We start from the raw sequence: 18,002 nt of genomic DNA, 5'->3' as shown, positions 1-18,002 counted from the left end.
TGCGTTTTTACACGGCACTCTTGAGGAGGAGATTTATATGCAGCAACCTCCTGGATTTGTGGTCAAAGGAAGTGAGCAAAAAGTGTATCGACTGTACAAAAGCCTCTATGGATTAAAGCAAGCAGCCAAAACATGGAACCAGCGGCTCAATGCGGAACTGGAACGGCAAGGATTTAGACGCTGTGAATCTGATCCGTGTTTGTATGTGAAGCTGGAAAATGGAAAGCACAGCTACGTTCTGGTCTATGTCGACGACATTTTGGTTGCAAGCGAGGACGACAATCTGTTCACAAAGACTGAGAAAGCATTACGAATAAGTTTTACGCCAACCTCGTTAGGAGAAGTCCACTGGTATCTAGGAATGGAAGTTAAGCGAAATGAAAAGGGAGATTTCTTTCTGAGTCAAGAACGATAGGGTAAATTATGTATTTTGGACAGGCTAAGAAAATGTCTGGAAACGGCGATTGATTAACTGCATTATATACTAATATTTTATTACCTAATGTTACTTACATGCTTAATGTCCCATTGTACTTTGAGTTTCTGGGGAGCAAAAGCTTACAAACTGTAGTATTAGCTTCCAAAATAGCGTTTTTTGGCAACCTGTCTGTTATACATTTCGAACACAAAATATACATTTTGGACACCCTCACGTGAATATAATTTGGACAGGGGCGTTATCTCAATATCCATGCAATGGTTTCTTAAAAAGACGATCATATCATAAAATTTTTGGAGTTTACATGTGACTTATGCATTTTTTCGCTTATCGGATGTGTATATTAGTGATAATCAATAATTTCATGTAATGCAAGCAAATATCATCAGATCCACGAAAAACGCCTGCAAGTATGCATGCATGTAACATTCCAGTGTGTTTCATCAGATGGCTAAATTATATCAACTGAACAAAAACCATAACATATTTTGGACATCACCTGATTTATGCCTTATATACTCATGTTAAGATTTTAAATGAACTTAGCTTAAATTTTAGACATATTTTATGATGTTGCCACTTTTAAACTTTTTATGAATGCCAATTCTGAGCACTATTATTGCATTTAATGTATGTTCATGAAATGTACATCCTCTTGCATTCGTAGGTTTCACAGATGTTCTGTTGATACAATTTACAATTTTGATATTTATGAAGCCAATTTGTAATTGTTATGGGAATGGTCATCATTAATAAGCAGCATAGTGTATTAATAATGCAATACATGATTTCCCGTACATACATTCCTCGCCATTTCATTGGAAATGAGCATACAACGACTAGCCTGTCCAAATTATATGCATGTCCAAGTTATATACGTTACCCTAGCCGTCATTTGATCTGGAAAACTTGCTAAACTAGTTACAAGAACATGCTCTTTCGTATTATTAAATGAAAATAAGAGTTCATTAAACATTTTAGGACCCAATTCTTAAAACAGTGCGGTAGCTTTTTGCAGGTGATAGGATGTTTGATGATAGATGATAGGTGCTGTGATTGTGAGAATTCAATAAGGGAGATCTGTCATTTGGTTTGGAAGCTTTTTCAGAGTTTGGGATTTCAAATTTCAAAGTAAATACTTTAAAAAGGATTTGATTTGATTATGATGTTTGAATAACAGTGAAGTTTGAGTATGCGTGTAATGAAAGATTATTAATAATTTGTCATGTGTATGAATTTGTAAGTATACTAGTTTTGTGTTGTTATTGATCGGAAGAATTTTTCAGAAATTAACTCTTTTTGGACTCATTTTGGTGGTCCTGAAAAGGACCATTTGTCGTTCTGTGGTTCCGAGAATCAGTGTTTGGTGTTCCAGGTATAATCCAGTGTTGTGTCAGATGATTGAGTTGGTTTGTTTGGTCGTCGGTTTCTTGTGTTGTTTGGTTGGGTGACCGGTTTCAGTTCTGGCTCCAGATATAATTCGCCAAACTCCTTCAGTAGATTAGATGTTTGATAGCTCGGGTGCTTTGATCGTGATAATCGGTCTATGGTACGAAAAGTATGAACAATATCGACTGCACTCTACACTTATATTTTTAATAAACATTAAATCGTACAAGAACCACCTAATGTGGTCGCTTCATTTGGACGATTTGCCAACTTCAAATTTATGAAATAGACAAATTTATAATTTTCTTGTTTGAAAACGTCAATATTAAAGTAACCGGTGACTACAATAGAAGTATCTTGTTTTACACAATTGAATAAATAACGGGTCATGAACATTTTTGTATCTTGCACAGTATGTTGAAGGCCGTATCCTTCTGGTAAATCGCCACACCTCCAGCTCTCACACTGGAGCGTTTGAACTGGTTATGCAGCTATTTATTTATTTATTTATTTCGTCAAGCATAGGTAGACTACATACAATTATTACAATGCTTTCTTACATGCTATGGATTATTACTTCTATTGTTCTTTAGTTGTGTTTTAAGCTGCTCTTTGGACATAGTAATGCCAATAAATTCGCAATGTACATTATACTGACGCATCATACGGTTTATTGGTTCGTTTTGAGCATAATGCGTTCTGCATGATTTTCTTGTTCTTAAATGCCGAGAGGGTGTGTAGAAGTTTAATGTTGTAAAATGTTGTTTATAAAGAGAATCATTGCGAATTCCCGGCGTTGCTTAAGTGTTTCCAAGTTGATGAGCATGCAGCGTGCTTCATACGATGGAAGAGGCAGTACAGTCCAATTCAATTTCCGAAGGGTGTATAAAAGGAATTGCTTCTGTACTGATTCTATGCGTTCTTCGTGTACGACATGATACGGGTTCCATACTAGGTGACAGTATTCCAGAATTGGTCTTACATATGTAGTATACAATATATGGGTCTTGAAAATTGTTGCTGAACCTCTCAATGAAGCCAAGCATGCTGTTTGCTTTGTTAATTATGGAATTATAATGTTCTACAAAAGTGAGTTTAGAGTAGAGCTCAGACATCTTGAAGAAAAGAAGCACAATTTTTTTACTTATGACGACAAAACTGAACGTTTGTTCAAAGTTGTCTTGAAAGGTCTCTCAAGTGACTATAAGTCACCTGAAGAGATCAAAAATGGAATAAATGATTTACTTGGATTTTCCCCAGTCCAAGTAATCATAATGAAAAAGAGAACCCAATCTGGCATTGTTCGGAAAGGGCTTTCTCAAGAATATTATTTAGTTCACTTTAACAAAAAAGAACTAAATAATATTAAAGCTTTAGAAAAAGCAAAACTTATGTTCGATGTCCGTGTGACATGGGAACACTTCCAGAAACCTGGAGGAAATTACCAGAACCCCACTCAGTGCCGTCGGTGCCAAAAGTGGGGTCATGGTACAAAAAATTGTCGCATGGATGCTAAATGCATGATTTGCGGAGGTTCTTCTCACGCCAAAGACGTCTGTCCAGTGAAGGAAGATACCACCAAATTCATATGCTGTAATTGCGGGGCTAACCATAAGTCCAATTTTTGGAATTGTCCTTCACGCAAAAGAGTCGTTGAGGCTCGTGCCAGGCAGATGAAGGATAATATCCGTTACGATAACGGTCGTTTCCGGAATTTGCCTGGTAGAGTATCGAACAATGCTCATATTTCAGTTAACGATCGCTTGATTAGGAATCATACCCACCAGGAAGATCATAATCATGCTCATTCACAAACAAATTTTAATCTGTCGGGTTGCCGTTCGTATCTTTCAATTTCGAATGTATCTGCCCACGGTAAATCCTTTGCCGATATCGTAGCAGGAAATTCGAACTCTTCCCCTATTCGTTCCATGAGTACCCATTCTACTTGTTTCAAATCAAATGGAAAAACTATAAGGGTACATCCCTATGGGGTTGTACGAACTGGTGACGTAGGACCACAATGGTTAATTTAACTGAATTTGATGTCGTTCTTGTTGCTCGTTTTAACTTCATACTGTTTTCAGTGCTCGAAACTTTCGTAAATATTTATGCATATAACGATTTGCAGCCAAGTGTACGTTTAATCATGTCCCAAATATACATTATCTTTATCCGATGAATTCGTCATATTTATCTATGAAAATGTGAAATTTCACTTCAGGTTGTATGATCATTTTGAAATTATATTAGTAACCTCCTATGAAATATAAGGTAGCATTGGAAAGAACAGTAGTGATTGATGCTTGTTCAGCATGCTGAAGCAAAATCAAAGTAATTCTAATTAAAGAATATTTAACAGCAATGTGTCTATAGGAAGTTATTCGAGGGTTATAACGAAAGCTTCAGTCATCGCTTTGTTGATCCTATGGTTTGAGAGAAATATTATTCATTGCTTGGCAATGTGATAAATAAAGTCTGAAATATTACTCTGTTAACTCTCTTACACACATTTGGTGGCCCTGAAAAGAGCCAAAGGCTTTGTTAGCTCGGATGCTGTCATAGATGAATCGCACTATAGGATGTTATCAGTTGATTGCCATGGTTAAACAAAGAATCCCCAACGCAAGTGTAGAAATTTGTATAAGTTCTCTGCTTATAAGACGAGCCAGGTGAATGTTTCGTGGTCACAAGCCGAAAGCTCGATTTGTCTAATAATAGTAGTAATGATGCCTAACGGGCTTGATTCTTGACTGCACCACAGATGAGTTTATCACGAGCCGAAATCTCATAAACCAGATGCTGATCAAAAGCTCAGCAGGCTTCTGGCTACGAGGTGCTCCTCGCTAAGTAGGTTCGGAGAAGCTCTTACCAGCTCGAAAGCAAAAATGGAATGAAACCGAATCCGGCGAAGGAAGCATGCTTTAATCCCTTAGATTAGCAGATTATGCTCCTCCCATTCGTGCTCTTCTCTTCTAGTCGACCAATCTGGAAAATGGGTATGTGCCAATAATGTGTTGGGCTTAGAATTACTTGAAAATTGCGTAAAATGATAATGCGTGAGAAATTGATCAAACATGAATAGTTGGAATGCTTGACATTTACTAAATATTCTCTAGTTAGCTATTGATAATCAATAGTTTTCTTTAGTATGAAAGTGAATTTCTGATTAATGGGTGCCAAAATGATGAAAATTGTTCAATCAGAATTTCTCTTGAAAACCATTCTAAATATGTCGCAATTTTGTTACATGTGATCATTTTCATAATCGAAATGCTCGGTAAATCAAAGACACTGTTGGAAATGCCACTCTAGTTTACAATCGTTGTGAAATGTTGAGCACTCCCCAATAGAAATATTAGTAGTAGAACGCTAATGGCGCTGTTCTCACAAAACTGAATTAATTTATTATCACCTTTAACTGTATATTTTTATTGTTTGCTCGATGCCATGTTGTACTGGATGATTTCAAAATTTATTTGACACTTTGAGGACCGGTACTCAAGCTGTCAGCACACGGCAAACTAGATGTTGGTAACACACACAGTAGCGACATTAGCATTCTTAGGTTAATGCTTCTACTACTCACCCCGACGACACAGCAGCAGCGTCCAAGAATAGTCTCAAATTGTCGTGCCATCAATTATTCATGACAAATTAAATTTTGTACGAAACTGTAAGATTGATTGAGGAATATAAGATGTAATAAGGTCGGAAATATTATTCTTTCAACTCTTTTCCACAAATGTGATGGCCCTGACAAGGGCCGATGGCTTTCTTAGCCTCGATGCGGTCACAGGTAAATAGCATTGCGGGATTGATCAGTTGATTGCCATGGTCCGTAGATGGCGCACAACAGCAACGGGTAGTGGATCACCGGGCACAAGGCGAAATCTGGAAACGATGCTCACTCTTGAAATCTTGAGCGATTTCATAAGTCCGACGCTTGATTCGCTGCTCTTTTCTCTTCGGATCAGCTTCTGGAATTTAGCTCCTAACGGGCTTGCTTCTTGACCACCGATCACCAGACGCTGGATTGCTAGCTTAGAGGTCAGCAGGTGCGGACGTCGCTGCACAGGATCGGAGGAGCTCTTGCCAGCTCGGAAGTCGAAACGGAATGAAACCGAATCCGGCGAAGGAAGCATGCTATATACCCTAAGTTTGGCAGATTATGCTCCTCCCATTCGTGCTCTTCTCTTTCTAGTCGACCAATCTGGAAAATGGGTATGTGCCAATAATGAGTTGGACTTAGAATTACTTGATAATTGCGGAAAATGATAATGCGTGAGAAATTGGTCGGACATGAATAGTTGGAAGGGTTGACATTTACTAAATATTCTATAGATAGCTATTGATAATCAATAGTTTTCTTTAGTATGAATTTCTGATTAATGCGTGCCAAAATGATGAAAATTGTTCTATCAGAATTTCTCTTCAAAACCATTCTATATATGACGCAATTTTGTTACATGTCGTCCCCTTAATGCTACAACTAGATAACTCGAAAATCGACGTTTTGAGATAAACGACATTGAAAATTGGACCGTTTTTCAAGAACATGGTTCTCCGTTGCGGAGTATTTCTTTAATTTTATTTTATGATACAAACGTTAATTAACTTATTAATTTTCATATCATGTACAAATTCAGGCATCAGAAATATTTTTCACCGAGAAAAAAATCATTTTTTAAAAATTTTGCGAGTTATCTAATTGTAGCATGCACAATCATTCAACAATTTCTTCATATTCCTAGATACCTAGTTTAAGCCAATACATAAAAATAACTCAAATACTACATGATTGATATATTTTAAGATGATTCGCAACACTCAAATGGTAACTATAATTAAAAGGAGGATTTTCAGGCACCGAACCTTTCCGTATCGAACAATGTTCGAAAAATATTTCTTCAAGGTGCTGAATAAGAAAAAGGAAAACTGTTTTAGTGAGCATTGTTTTCATGAAATAATACATATTTAAACCATGCACGAGTTTAAACTAATAAAATGGTTCGAAACCGTTGAACATTGACAGTACGTCAAATTTTTATACATTATTAACGAAATTTGTCTGAGCAAATTAATTTTGATCACAAAATCATAATCAAAACAATAAAAATGTAATGATAAACGCATTCGTTTGGCAGTTCATTTGAATTGAATGTGGACAATAGGTAGTTTTGGTCTTGCATGATGTTGTACTCCAGTTCATTTTCAATGATATATTGCAGGAAATCATACTTCTTTTCATATTAGTCTCTAAACTACACTTATTTTTCTTTGTTTTTGACGACCATACCTTCAGACATACAATAAAACAGGTAAGCTGAACGTTAAGACTAGCACATTAAATGGTAAAAGGCTTAGAAATATCAAGACGCTTCTTGATTGACGTCTACCTAAACAAGTCTAACTCAAATAAACCATATCTCTGTCCAAAACGCTCAACTTCACCTGAACTAAAAGCATGCAATGAAAACAATTCTAATCTCTCCGATACACCTCTGGATTGTGTACGGGAATGAAGCACATCTTATGTAATTGCTATTTTCAATATTTTGACCATGGCTCATATCAATATTTTCAAATCTATTTTTGGATGAATAGTCATGATTTAGCTTGTCATCAATAAGTAATTTTAATAAATTATTTATTGTGTGCTGTCATTAATTAATTTCGAAGTTTTTCATTCAATGGTTCAATTGATTACCATATAGATACTGTGGAATCACTACCCTAGACTAGTTTTCCATTTTGTTTCCGTAATAGCCAGTTGTTTCTTTATTTTTTATGAGATATCCAGTTGTAGCACCCAAATCTACATAATAGCATGAAAGTAAATTTCAGTGCTCAAACTAGGTAACTCGAGTTATCTAGTTTTAGCACAAAATACGTTTGTTCTACGTTGAGATATCTAGTTTTGAAAAAATACTATAACTTTTTTGTTTTAAATCGCACGTTTATGAGCTTTGGATATGTAATAGAGCTAATTAAGAGCAATATTTTGGCATACTCAACTCAAAACCTCCAAATTTCGAGTTATCTAGTTGTAGCATTAAGGGGACGATGTGATAATTTTCATAATCGAAATGCTCCCATAAAATATGACAAATCAAAGATACTGTTGGAAATGCCACTATAGTTTACCTTCGTTGTGAAATGTTGAGCACTCACCTCGACGGCACAGCAAGGCGTCCAAGAATAGTCTTAAATTGTCGTGCCATCAATTATTCATGACAAATTAAATTTTGTACGAAACTGTGAGATTGATTGAGGAATAAAAGATGTAATAAGGTCGGAAATATTATTCTTTCAACTCTTTTCCACAAATTTGATGGCCCTGACAAGGGCCGATGGCTTTCTTAGCCTCGATGCGGTCACAGATAAATAGCATTGCGGGATTGATCAGTTGATTGCCATGGTCCGTGGATGGCGCACAACAGCAACGGGTAGTGGATCACCGGGCTCAAGGCGAAATCTGGAAACGATGCTCACTCTTGAAATCTTGAGCGATTTCATAAATCCGACGCTTGATTCGCTGCTCTTTTCTCTTCGGATCAGCTTCTGGAATTTAGCTCCTAACGGGCTTGCTTCTTGACCACCGACCACCAGACGCTGGATCGCAAGCTTGGAGGTCAGCAGGTGCGGACGTCGCTGCACAGGATCGGAGGAGCTCGTGCCAGCTCGGAAGTCGAAACGGAATGAAACCGAATCCAGTAGTACAAGCTTTATTAATGTATGATTTTGTCACATTCAACGTTTACATTCTTATAGTTTAAGTGATATAGCATTTACTTTACATCTGTAGTATGTTATGTTATAAATATGTATGTAATAATTAGATACTAAGCTACCCCAATCATAGTAGTCTATGACTTAGGATACTCTCTGACACTCGACTGACTAGACATCATTCCCGAATAAACTCTGAAACTGATAAGAAGTCGTTTTACTACAAATATCAGAAGTGGGATATCAAAATGTTCCTGCGTAGCCATTTGAGATCGGACGATGAAGCACCAGAGAATCTCGGAAGTGGTCTTCCTTCTCAAGATGCCATCAATAAACCCGATATGATGAATGCAGGACCAAGTAATTCGAATATGAGAAGAGAACGTACGATTGTCGGTGGAGCTGGAGATGGTCAAGTCACTGGTCAAAATTGTAATACTGAAACTGGATTGGAACAAGCTAAAAATCGTTTCGTCAAATTAGATGAACTTTCTGCTTTCTTGCCGTTCTTTTCGGGATCACCAAACGAAGATGCAAATTTTTTCATCAGTACTGTAGAACAGACAAGAAAAACATTCAACGTGGAAGAAGAAGTTATGAAGTTAATGGTTTTCAAGCACCTACAGAACAACGCAAAGGTTTGGCTGTCGTCTCAGTCAGATATTTTTACGAAGAGTTACTCAGAAGTTCTCAATCTTATTCAAGCAACCTTCACTGTAACAATAAGTTCATTTGAAATACGAAGAAAACTAGAATTACGGAAGTGGAGAACGACGGAGACATTCCTGGAATATTTTATTGAAAAAAGAAATCTTGCCATGCCGTTGAAAATGGATGAAGTTGAGCTCGTTGACTACGTGATTGAAGGGATTCCTGATCGTCACTTGCAGAATCAAGCTAAAATGAGTGGATTTACTTCAATTTCAAAACTACAAATGAACTTTAACACTTCACTTTTTGCAAAAAAAAAATAAAATACTAAAATCACTAAGGTGAGCAAATACCTTTAAACTCTAATATGTGTTGCTTATCTTGACAGATAGGCCTATTTCGTCTGCGACTTACAGACTTCTTCAGTGTCGAGTGCTCGACTTGAAGAGAACATGTTGTCAAGTCGAGCACTCGACACTGAAGAAGTCTGTAAGTCGCAGACGAAATAGGCCTATCTGTCAAGATAAGCAACACATATTAGAGTTTAAAGGTATTTGCTCACCTTAGTGGTTTTAGTATTTTATTTTTTTTTTTTTTTGCAAAAAGTGAAGTGTTAAAGTTCATTTGTAGTTTTAAACATACTCTAATAATCCCTCCCAAAGTTTAATATAAAACAGTGTAGTTCAATTTCAAGTTTACTCAAAGCCTTTCAAACGATTCGTCTGCCCAACAACATGTTTTCAAGTGCTCCTGTTTGCTTCAATTGCCATTTACCTGGACATTTAGCTGCGAAATGTATGAGGCCGTGAAACCACCATAGTAGAGCAACGTATAGTGGAGCTGCATCCAAATGGAGTTCTGATGATAGACGAAAGCCTGGATATGACGGACCGTCCCGGATTGCAGTTGTTCAAAATCAAGACATTGTAAACATGACAGATGACTTAGAGCACGACGGATTGGTAGATATTACGTTGACTGATTTTGATATTGATTTAAAAGCATTGTTTGATACAGGAAGTCCAGTTTGTTTAATACGTCTTGGTTTAGCGAAATGTAGAAAAATCTATCCTTATATTAGTAGAAAAAAATTCAAGGGTATTGGAGGAACTGGACTTAAGATTGTGGGTAGATTGGTTACTAATATAAAAATTCAAAATTTGTTTTTCAGAATTAATTTTTTGGTTGTTCCTGATTCGGCAATACATCCCTATGACGTAATAATTGGAAGAGACGTTATTCTTGATCCCAGAGTGAAAACAATTATCGAAAAGAGCCAAATTCGCGTATTCAAAAAAGAAATTAAAAACAACACAAATGAAGCTGAATTGGAGGTAAAAGATATAGATTTAATTTGCAATCTGAAGACTGATGAGTATGTAGGTGATATAAGTGATGATCATTTGTCAACATTGAATCATATCTTAAAAATATATTACTTTAACTTTCAACGACCTATTTGTCCTGAAGTAGATTACGAAATGAAAATAGTACTGAAATCTGCTGCACCATTTCATTTTAAGCCGAGAAGACTTTCCCAAAATGATAAAATTAAAGTAAATAAGAAAATTGAAGAGCTACTCAAATTGGGAATCATCAAAGAAAGTGATTCTCCATTTGCTAGTCCCATTGTTGTTATTCCTAAGAAAGACGATGACATACGATTGTGTGTTGATTATAGAAAATTAAATAAGGATACATACCGTGATAATTATCCCTTGCCGTTGATAGAAGACATTTTCGACAAATTAAAAAGTAAATCGGTTTACACAATTTTGGATCTTAAATCGGGTTTTCATCAAATCAAAATTGCTTCTGAATGTACCAAATACACCTCTTTTGTTACTCCGAATGGACAGTATGAATATTTAAAAGTTCCTTTTGGCTTGTGTAATGCACCCGCTGTATTTCAAAGATTTATTAATATAATTTTGAGACCACTTATTGATGAAGGAAAAATAGTTGTCTATATTGATGACATTTTAATTGCTTCTGAAACAATGGAAGAGCACTTTGAAACTTTAAGGATGGTTCTAGAAATTTTGAGTAGGAATTTACTTGAACTTAATCTTGATAAATGTAAGTTTTGTTTTAATGAAATCGATTATTTAGGCTACACTATAGATAAATGGGGAAGGAAACCAAGTAAATCTCACATTGAGTCTATCTCCAATTTTCCATTACCAAAAACTGCGAAAGATGTTCAGAGATTCTTAGGATTAACTAGTTATTTTAGGAAGTTTATAAGAAATTTTGCAACAATTGCCAGGCCATTGTACGATTTATTGAAAAAAGATGCAGAATTTGTTTTTAATGAAAAAGAGATCCAAGCTTTTGAAATGTTAAGAGATAAATTACAATCATCGCCAGTTTTAGCTATTTACGATCCAAAAGCGGAAACGCAACTACATTGTGATGCAAGCTCGCATGGTTTTGGTGCGATTTTACTTCAAAAACAAAATAACGGAAATTATCACCCTGTAAGCTTCTTTAGTAAAAAAACTGATGAATATGAAAGAAAGCTACATAGCTTTGAATTAGAAACACTTGCTGTAGTTCATGCTTTAAAACGATTTCATGTTTATTTGTCTGGAATCAAATTCAAAATTTTCACTGATTGTAATGCTTTAGCTCAAACATTGGCTAAAAAAGAAATTAATCCTAAAATAAGTCGATGGGCATTGTTCTTAGAAAATTATAATTACAGTTTAGAGTATAGAGACGGAATGAAAATGCAACATGTTGATGCTTTAAGTAGATTACCAATAGATACAGTTGAGAAGAAATCAGAAATATTGAAATTAGATTGCTGTCCAGAGCAGAATATATGTATATTGAATACTGAGGACATTGAAAGAAATGTTATACTAGCACAGGAACAAGATGATAAGATTAGAAATATTAAAATTCACTTAGAATCTAATACTTTTCCAAACTTTGAAATGAAAAATGGAATATTATTTAGGAAAGACAATCATAGACTTCTATTAGTTGTACCCAAAACAATGATTGATAGTATTATACGAATTTGTCATGATAAGTTAGGGCACATTGGTATAGAAAAAACAATGATAGAAATCAAAAAATTTTATTGGTTTTCAAGTATGAGAAAAATTGTGAAAAAGTATATAAATAATTGCTTAAGTTGTATATTTTATAGTCCATCAGATACGAAGAAAGAAGGATTTCTTAAAAATATTGATAAAGGTCAGATTCCATTTCATACTATTCATTTAGACCATTATGGTCCTATCTAGCTAAGATCATCCAAAAATTTTAAATACATTCTTGTAGTTGTAGATGCATTCACAAAATTTGTTAAATTTTATCCTACTAAAACGACAAACTCTAGAGAAATCATTGATAATTTACAATTATATATCAGCCATTATAGCAGACCATTAAGAATTGTTACTGATAGAGGTAGTTGTTTCTCCTCTACATGTTTCACAAACTTCTGTAGGGATCGTTGTATTGAGCATATTATAACAGCAGCATATACTCCTGAAGCAAACGGCCAAGCTGAACGAATTAATAGAACACTTACTCCTATGTTAGCCAAATTAATTGATGATACAAATATTAAATGGGATATTTTACTTCCAAACTTAGAATACGTTTATAATAATACATTTAATAGAGCTATCAAAAACTTTCCAAGTATTTTATTATTTGGTACACATCAGAACAATATAAACAATGAATGCAATAATATAGAAACTTTAGTAAAAAACAATCAACTTCTATCACAAAATCAAAATCTATTGGAAGTTCGAACTAAAGCAAAAGAAAATATAACAAAACTTCAGGCTTATAATAAAGAAATGGTGGACAGAAAGCGGAAAGCTGTTTGTAATTACAAAGAAGGTGATTTTATTGTTATAAAAACTAATGTTGATAATAAATTATCTAAAAAATTTAGAGGTCCATATATCATAAAGAAAATATTGCCAAATGATCGGTACTTTATCACAGACATAGAGGGTTTTCAAGTTTCAAATTTACCATTCAGCTCAGTTTGTTCACCGAATAATATGCGAATGTGGTTATCAGATTCCAATTTAATTTCAAATTATGACGTCGATGGGGACATCGACGAATCAGGATGACCGAATGTAGTATGTTATGTTATAAATATGTATGTAATAATTAGATACTAAGCTACCCCAATCATAGTAGTCTATGACTTAGGATACTCTCTGACACTTGACTGACTAGACATCATTCCCGAATAAACTCTGAAACTGATAAGAAGTCGTTTTACTACAACATCTTTAGTAATGTTTCATAAATTTTTAGTTTAAATCAAATTATGCCATATTTTGATGGCAAGTATAAGTGTTTTGGCAAAAGGCCGTCTTTTTTTTTTTTTTTTTTTTTCTTACATTAAAACTTAACCTACTAGTATCCATACTGGATGACGAAATTTCCGAGCACATGTATTTGCTCAAATTTGGTTCTGCATCCTCGGAGAGAACTGGCCATTTCGTTGAAGATCTTGGTGAGCTCTGTTGGTGTGTACAACGAGGGAGATGCTTCCGAATGCCACGCAGATTTCGGTGGAGTTGGCTCGTTTGGATGTTGCTGGAATCCTGGAGGATGAAATTTCGGAGTTTGAGTCGAAAAGACTGGCTGATTTCCACGGATTGGCGGGAAGTTTGCTTCATAATTATCCATCGGATTGTTGAAACGCTTGCGTCCCGGCTGGTGACTTGTTGTAGCTTGCTGTCGGATCTTCAAAAACTCGGCTCGCTTCACGCACGATTTATCCGTTGCCGGATGCTTACCTGCGCAATTTGCGCACTGGGGCTCCGTTGATTCCGCCGCTTTACAGGCTTTGGTTTCATGCTGCGCACCACATCGATTGCATCGGCTGATTCTATGGCAGTGCCGAGTGCCATGTCCAAAATGTAGGCAATTCATGCACATGGTGACAACTTGTTTGCTCCGATATGGGGCCCAGGAAACATGGATGTTGGAGATGAATCGGATCTGCTTCAACTGTCTCAGTGTGGTGGACCCACGGGGAAAGTGGACGAGGTACATCGTGTCCTTGTACTTGTCGTTTCGCTTGACTTCGAGGGGATTCAGATGGTGCTCCTCTTGTAGTTGCCGCTTAAGCGACTGCGTCGTGACACCGGGAAGGCCACGGATGATCGCTTTGAACGGTCGTTCTCCTGGTTTGTCATGAGTGAAAAACTCAACTTGCAGTTGCTTAAGCAGATTTTCCACCATTTGGAATTCACCCTCCGATTGGCACAACATTTTTGTACCTATTCCAGTAATTTTATAGGCCGGTCTGACCCCCAATTTGTCCACAGGCGGTTGGAGCTTGTGATAGCTGACGTTTACTGCCACTAGCGGGGGCAGCTTCACCTTCCTCGGAACGTCCGTCGTGTCAGTCTGCAGCTGCTTTTGTTGTTTTTGGTTTTCCGGCGCGTTGCCGAAATCCTCCTGAAGACCAGAGAAAACATTCTCCGAATTTACGCTGGATGCGACGCTCGAAGTTTCAGTGTTTCTTCTTCTTATTTTCTTCGGCTTGACAAAGCCATCGGAATCACCGCTCATATAGACGAGCTTACTCATCGCGACGTGCACACCATGCTGATTGGACGCAAACTGATGATGAATGAAAATGAAACCGAATCCAACGAAGGGAGCATGCTATATACCCTTAGATTAGCAGATTATGCTCCTCCCCTTCGAGCTCTTCTCTTTCTAATCGACCAATCTGGGAAATGCATATGTGCCAATAATGAGTTGGACTTAGAATTACTTGATAATTGCGAAAAATGATAATGCGTAATTGGTCGAACATGAATGAAAGGGTTGACAATTACTAAATATTCAATAGTTCGCTATTGATAATCAATAGTTTTCTTTAATATGAAGGTAAATTTTTGATCCATGGTGCCAAAATTATGAAAATTCTTCAATGAGAATTTCTTTTCAAAAGCATTCTAAACATGTCGCAATTTTGTTACATGTGATCATTTTCGTAATCGAAGTGTTCTCATAAAATATGGCAAATCAAAGACACTGTCGGAAATTCCACTCTAGTTTACAATCGTTGTGAAATGTTGAGCACTCACCCCGACGGCACTGCAGCAGCGTCCACGAATAGTCTCAAATTGTCGTGCCATAAATTATTCATGACAAATTAAATTTTGTACGAAGCTGCGAGATTGATTGAGGAATATAAGATGTAATAAGGTTGGAAATATTATTCCTTCAACTCTTTTCCACAAATATTATGGCCCTGACTAGAGATGGGCAAATTGGTCCAATTTTGGGAGCGAATCGAGGGTGACTCACTCACAAAAGTGAATCGACTCTTTTGATCGATTCAGTGACTCATTTAAAAAAATCAAAAATAAATCATAAACAAAAAATAAAACATAACGTCACATTTTCTGAATGATATCATTTTTATTTATGAAGCAACTCCAACACATTTATACATGTCTAGTACTTTTGATTACGATGAATCCAACTTAAAAATGTTATAAAGTTTAATTTTTAAACTCCCTTCCTAATATTGCAAGGCTAGAGAATCGCGACTCCTTTGAAAAGAATCGTGATTCGTTCACTCATTTTTGAGAGTCGACTCTTTTGAACGATTCACGAGTGAGTCGCCCATCTCTAGCCCTGACAAGGGCCGATGGCTTTCTTAGCCTCGATACGGTTACAGATAAATAGCACTACGGGATGTTATCAGTTGATTGCCATGGTCAAACGGGGAATTTGCTTATACGACGAACCAGCTGAATGGTTCGTGACGTGGATGGCGCACAATAGCAACGGGTATTGGATCCCCGGGCACAAGTCGAAATCAGGAAACGATGCTCACTCTTGAAAAATTGCGCGATTTCACCAGTCCGACGCTCGATTAGCAGCATCTCCTCGGATCAGCAACTCTGGGGGCTTCTGGTTTTCGGTTCCTAACGGGCTTGCTTCTGGACCACCGATCACGAGTCGAAATCTGGGAGCGCGGATAAATTTGCGGCGGCGATGACGATGGCTTGGACGCTTCTCCGAGCGGCAGTAGTTCGCCGCTCGGAGAAGCGCCCAAGCCATCGTCATCGCCACCGCAAATCAATATTGCGTCTTCCTTTTCCGACGACACAAATTGGACTGTGACGCGGGTGCAAAAGCAAAGCTAGAAAGACTCGCCCGGTCGTGTTCACAGTCCGACCGCAAAAAGAAGACTGAGGGAAGAAGCAGGGACCATTTGCTTTTATAGTGGGAAGCGACACCGTCGAAAAGTGCTCGAACGTGATTGGTTGGATAAGAAAGGGGTCAACATTTATCAAATTTTCAATAGTTTAACAACAAAATTCACTTATCGGATATATTACTGGATCCAAACTAAAAAAAGATCCTAACTTTTTTGTTTATCGTAATGATCGACTTGATGGGGCATGTGGGGGAGTTGCAATCATCATTCATAGGCGTATAAAACATCAACTGTTTTCATCATTTGAAACTAAAGTTTTTGAAACTTTAGGTGTTTCTGTTGAAACACAGTTTGGTAAATATACTTTCATAGCTGCCTATTTGCCTTTTCAATGCTCTGGACAGCAAGTTAATTTGGTCCAAACTGACTTGCGAAAATTGACTCGCTATAAGTCAAAATTTTTTGTCATTGATGACTTTAATGCCAAACATCGGTCATGGAATAATTCTCAAAGTAATTCCAACGGCAGAATTTTATTTGATGAGTGCTCTTCAGGATATTTCTCAATTCAATACCCTGATAGCCTTACATGTTTTTCCTCTTCTAGGAATCCATCTACGATTGACTTGATCTTAACCGACTCTAGTCATCTTTGTAGCCAATTAGTTACTCATGCTGATTTTGATTCTGATCATGTCCCTGTTACATTTCAAATATCGCATGAAGCGATTCTCAATCCGATCAGCTCCACTTTCAATTATTTACGAGCCGACTGGAATATATATGAAACGTATGTTGACTCTAATCTTGATGTTAACATTTCTTTAGAAACTAAAATTGATATTGACAATGCTCTTGAAACTTTAACAAATTCCATTGTTGAAGCCCGGAGCATTGCAATTCCAAAATGTGAAGTAAAATTTGAATCCGTGATTATAGACGATGATCTTAAACTCTTGATCCGTCTTAAAAACGTGAGGGGAAGGCAATTTCAGCGCACTCGTGATCCTGCTATGAAAATTATATGGCAGGATTTGCAGAAAGAAATCAAGAAACGTTTTGCAGATTTAAGAAACAAAAATTTTGAAAATAAAATTTCTCAATTGGACCCTGACTCTAAGCCCTTTTGGAAATTATCTAAAATCTTGAAAAAACCTCAGAAGCCAATACCGGCATTGAAAGAGGAAAACAAATTATTACTAACTAATTGCGAAAAAGCTCAAAAACTTGCTATGCAGTTTGAAAGTGCGCACAATTTTAATTTAGGACTAGTCCAATTGAAAATGGAGTTACTCAGGAGTTGGAAAATATTCTCAATCAAGAGAACGTTTTCGAAAATGCCTGGGAGACTGATTTGGAGGAAGTGAGAACTATTATTAAAAAAAATCAAAAATATGAAAGCTCCTGGCGATGATGGAATTTTCTACATCCTCATCAAGAAACTTCCAGAAAGTAGCTTATCATTTTTAGTAGATATATTTAACAAATGTTTTCAATTAGCATATTTTCCTGACAAATGGAAAAATGCTAAGGTTGTTCCAATTTTAAAACCAAACAAAAATCCTGCAGAAGCTTCTAGCTATCGTCCAATCAGTTTGCTATCCTCCATCAGTA

At 36.5% G+C, this 18,002-nt stretch overlaps 1 protein-coding gene across 1 annotated transcript in view; it reads right to left on the bottom strand.

Annotated features, from left to right (window-relative positions):
• The window catches only part of LOC5575945 (G-protein coupled receptor moody), a 565,627-nt gene that overhangs the window by 300,945 nt on the left and 246,680 nt on the right, over positions 1 to 18,002 (bottom strand). The window lies entirely within an intron of this gene.

The sequence above is a fragment of the Aedes aegypti genome, chromosome 1 (genome assembly GCF_002204515.2).
Source record: "Aedes aegypti strain LVP_AGWG chromosome 1, AaegL5.0 Primary Assembly, whole genome shotgun sequence".
Classification (NCBI taxonomy): domain Eukaryota; kingdom Metazoa; phylum Arthropoda; class Insecta; order Diptera; family Culicidae; genus Aedes; species Aedes aegypti.
The sequence above is the reverse complement of the archived record's forward strand: the minus strand, read 5'-3'. Positions and strand labels throughout refer to the sequence as shown.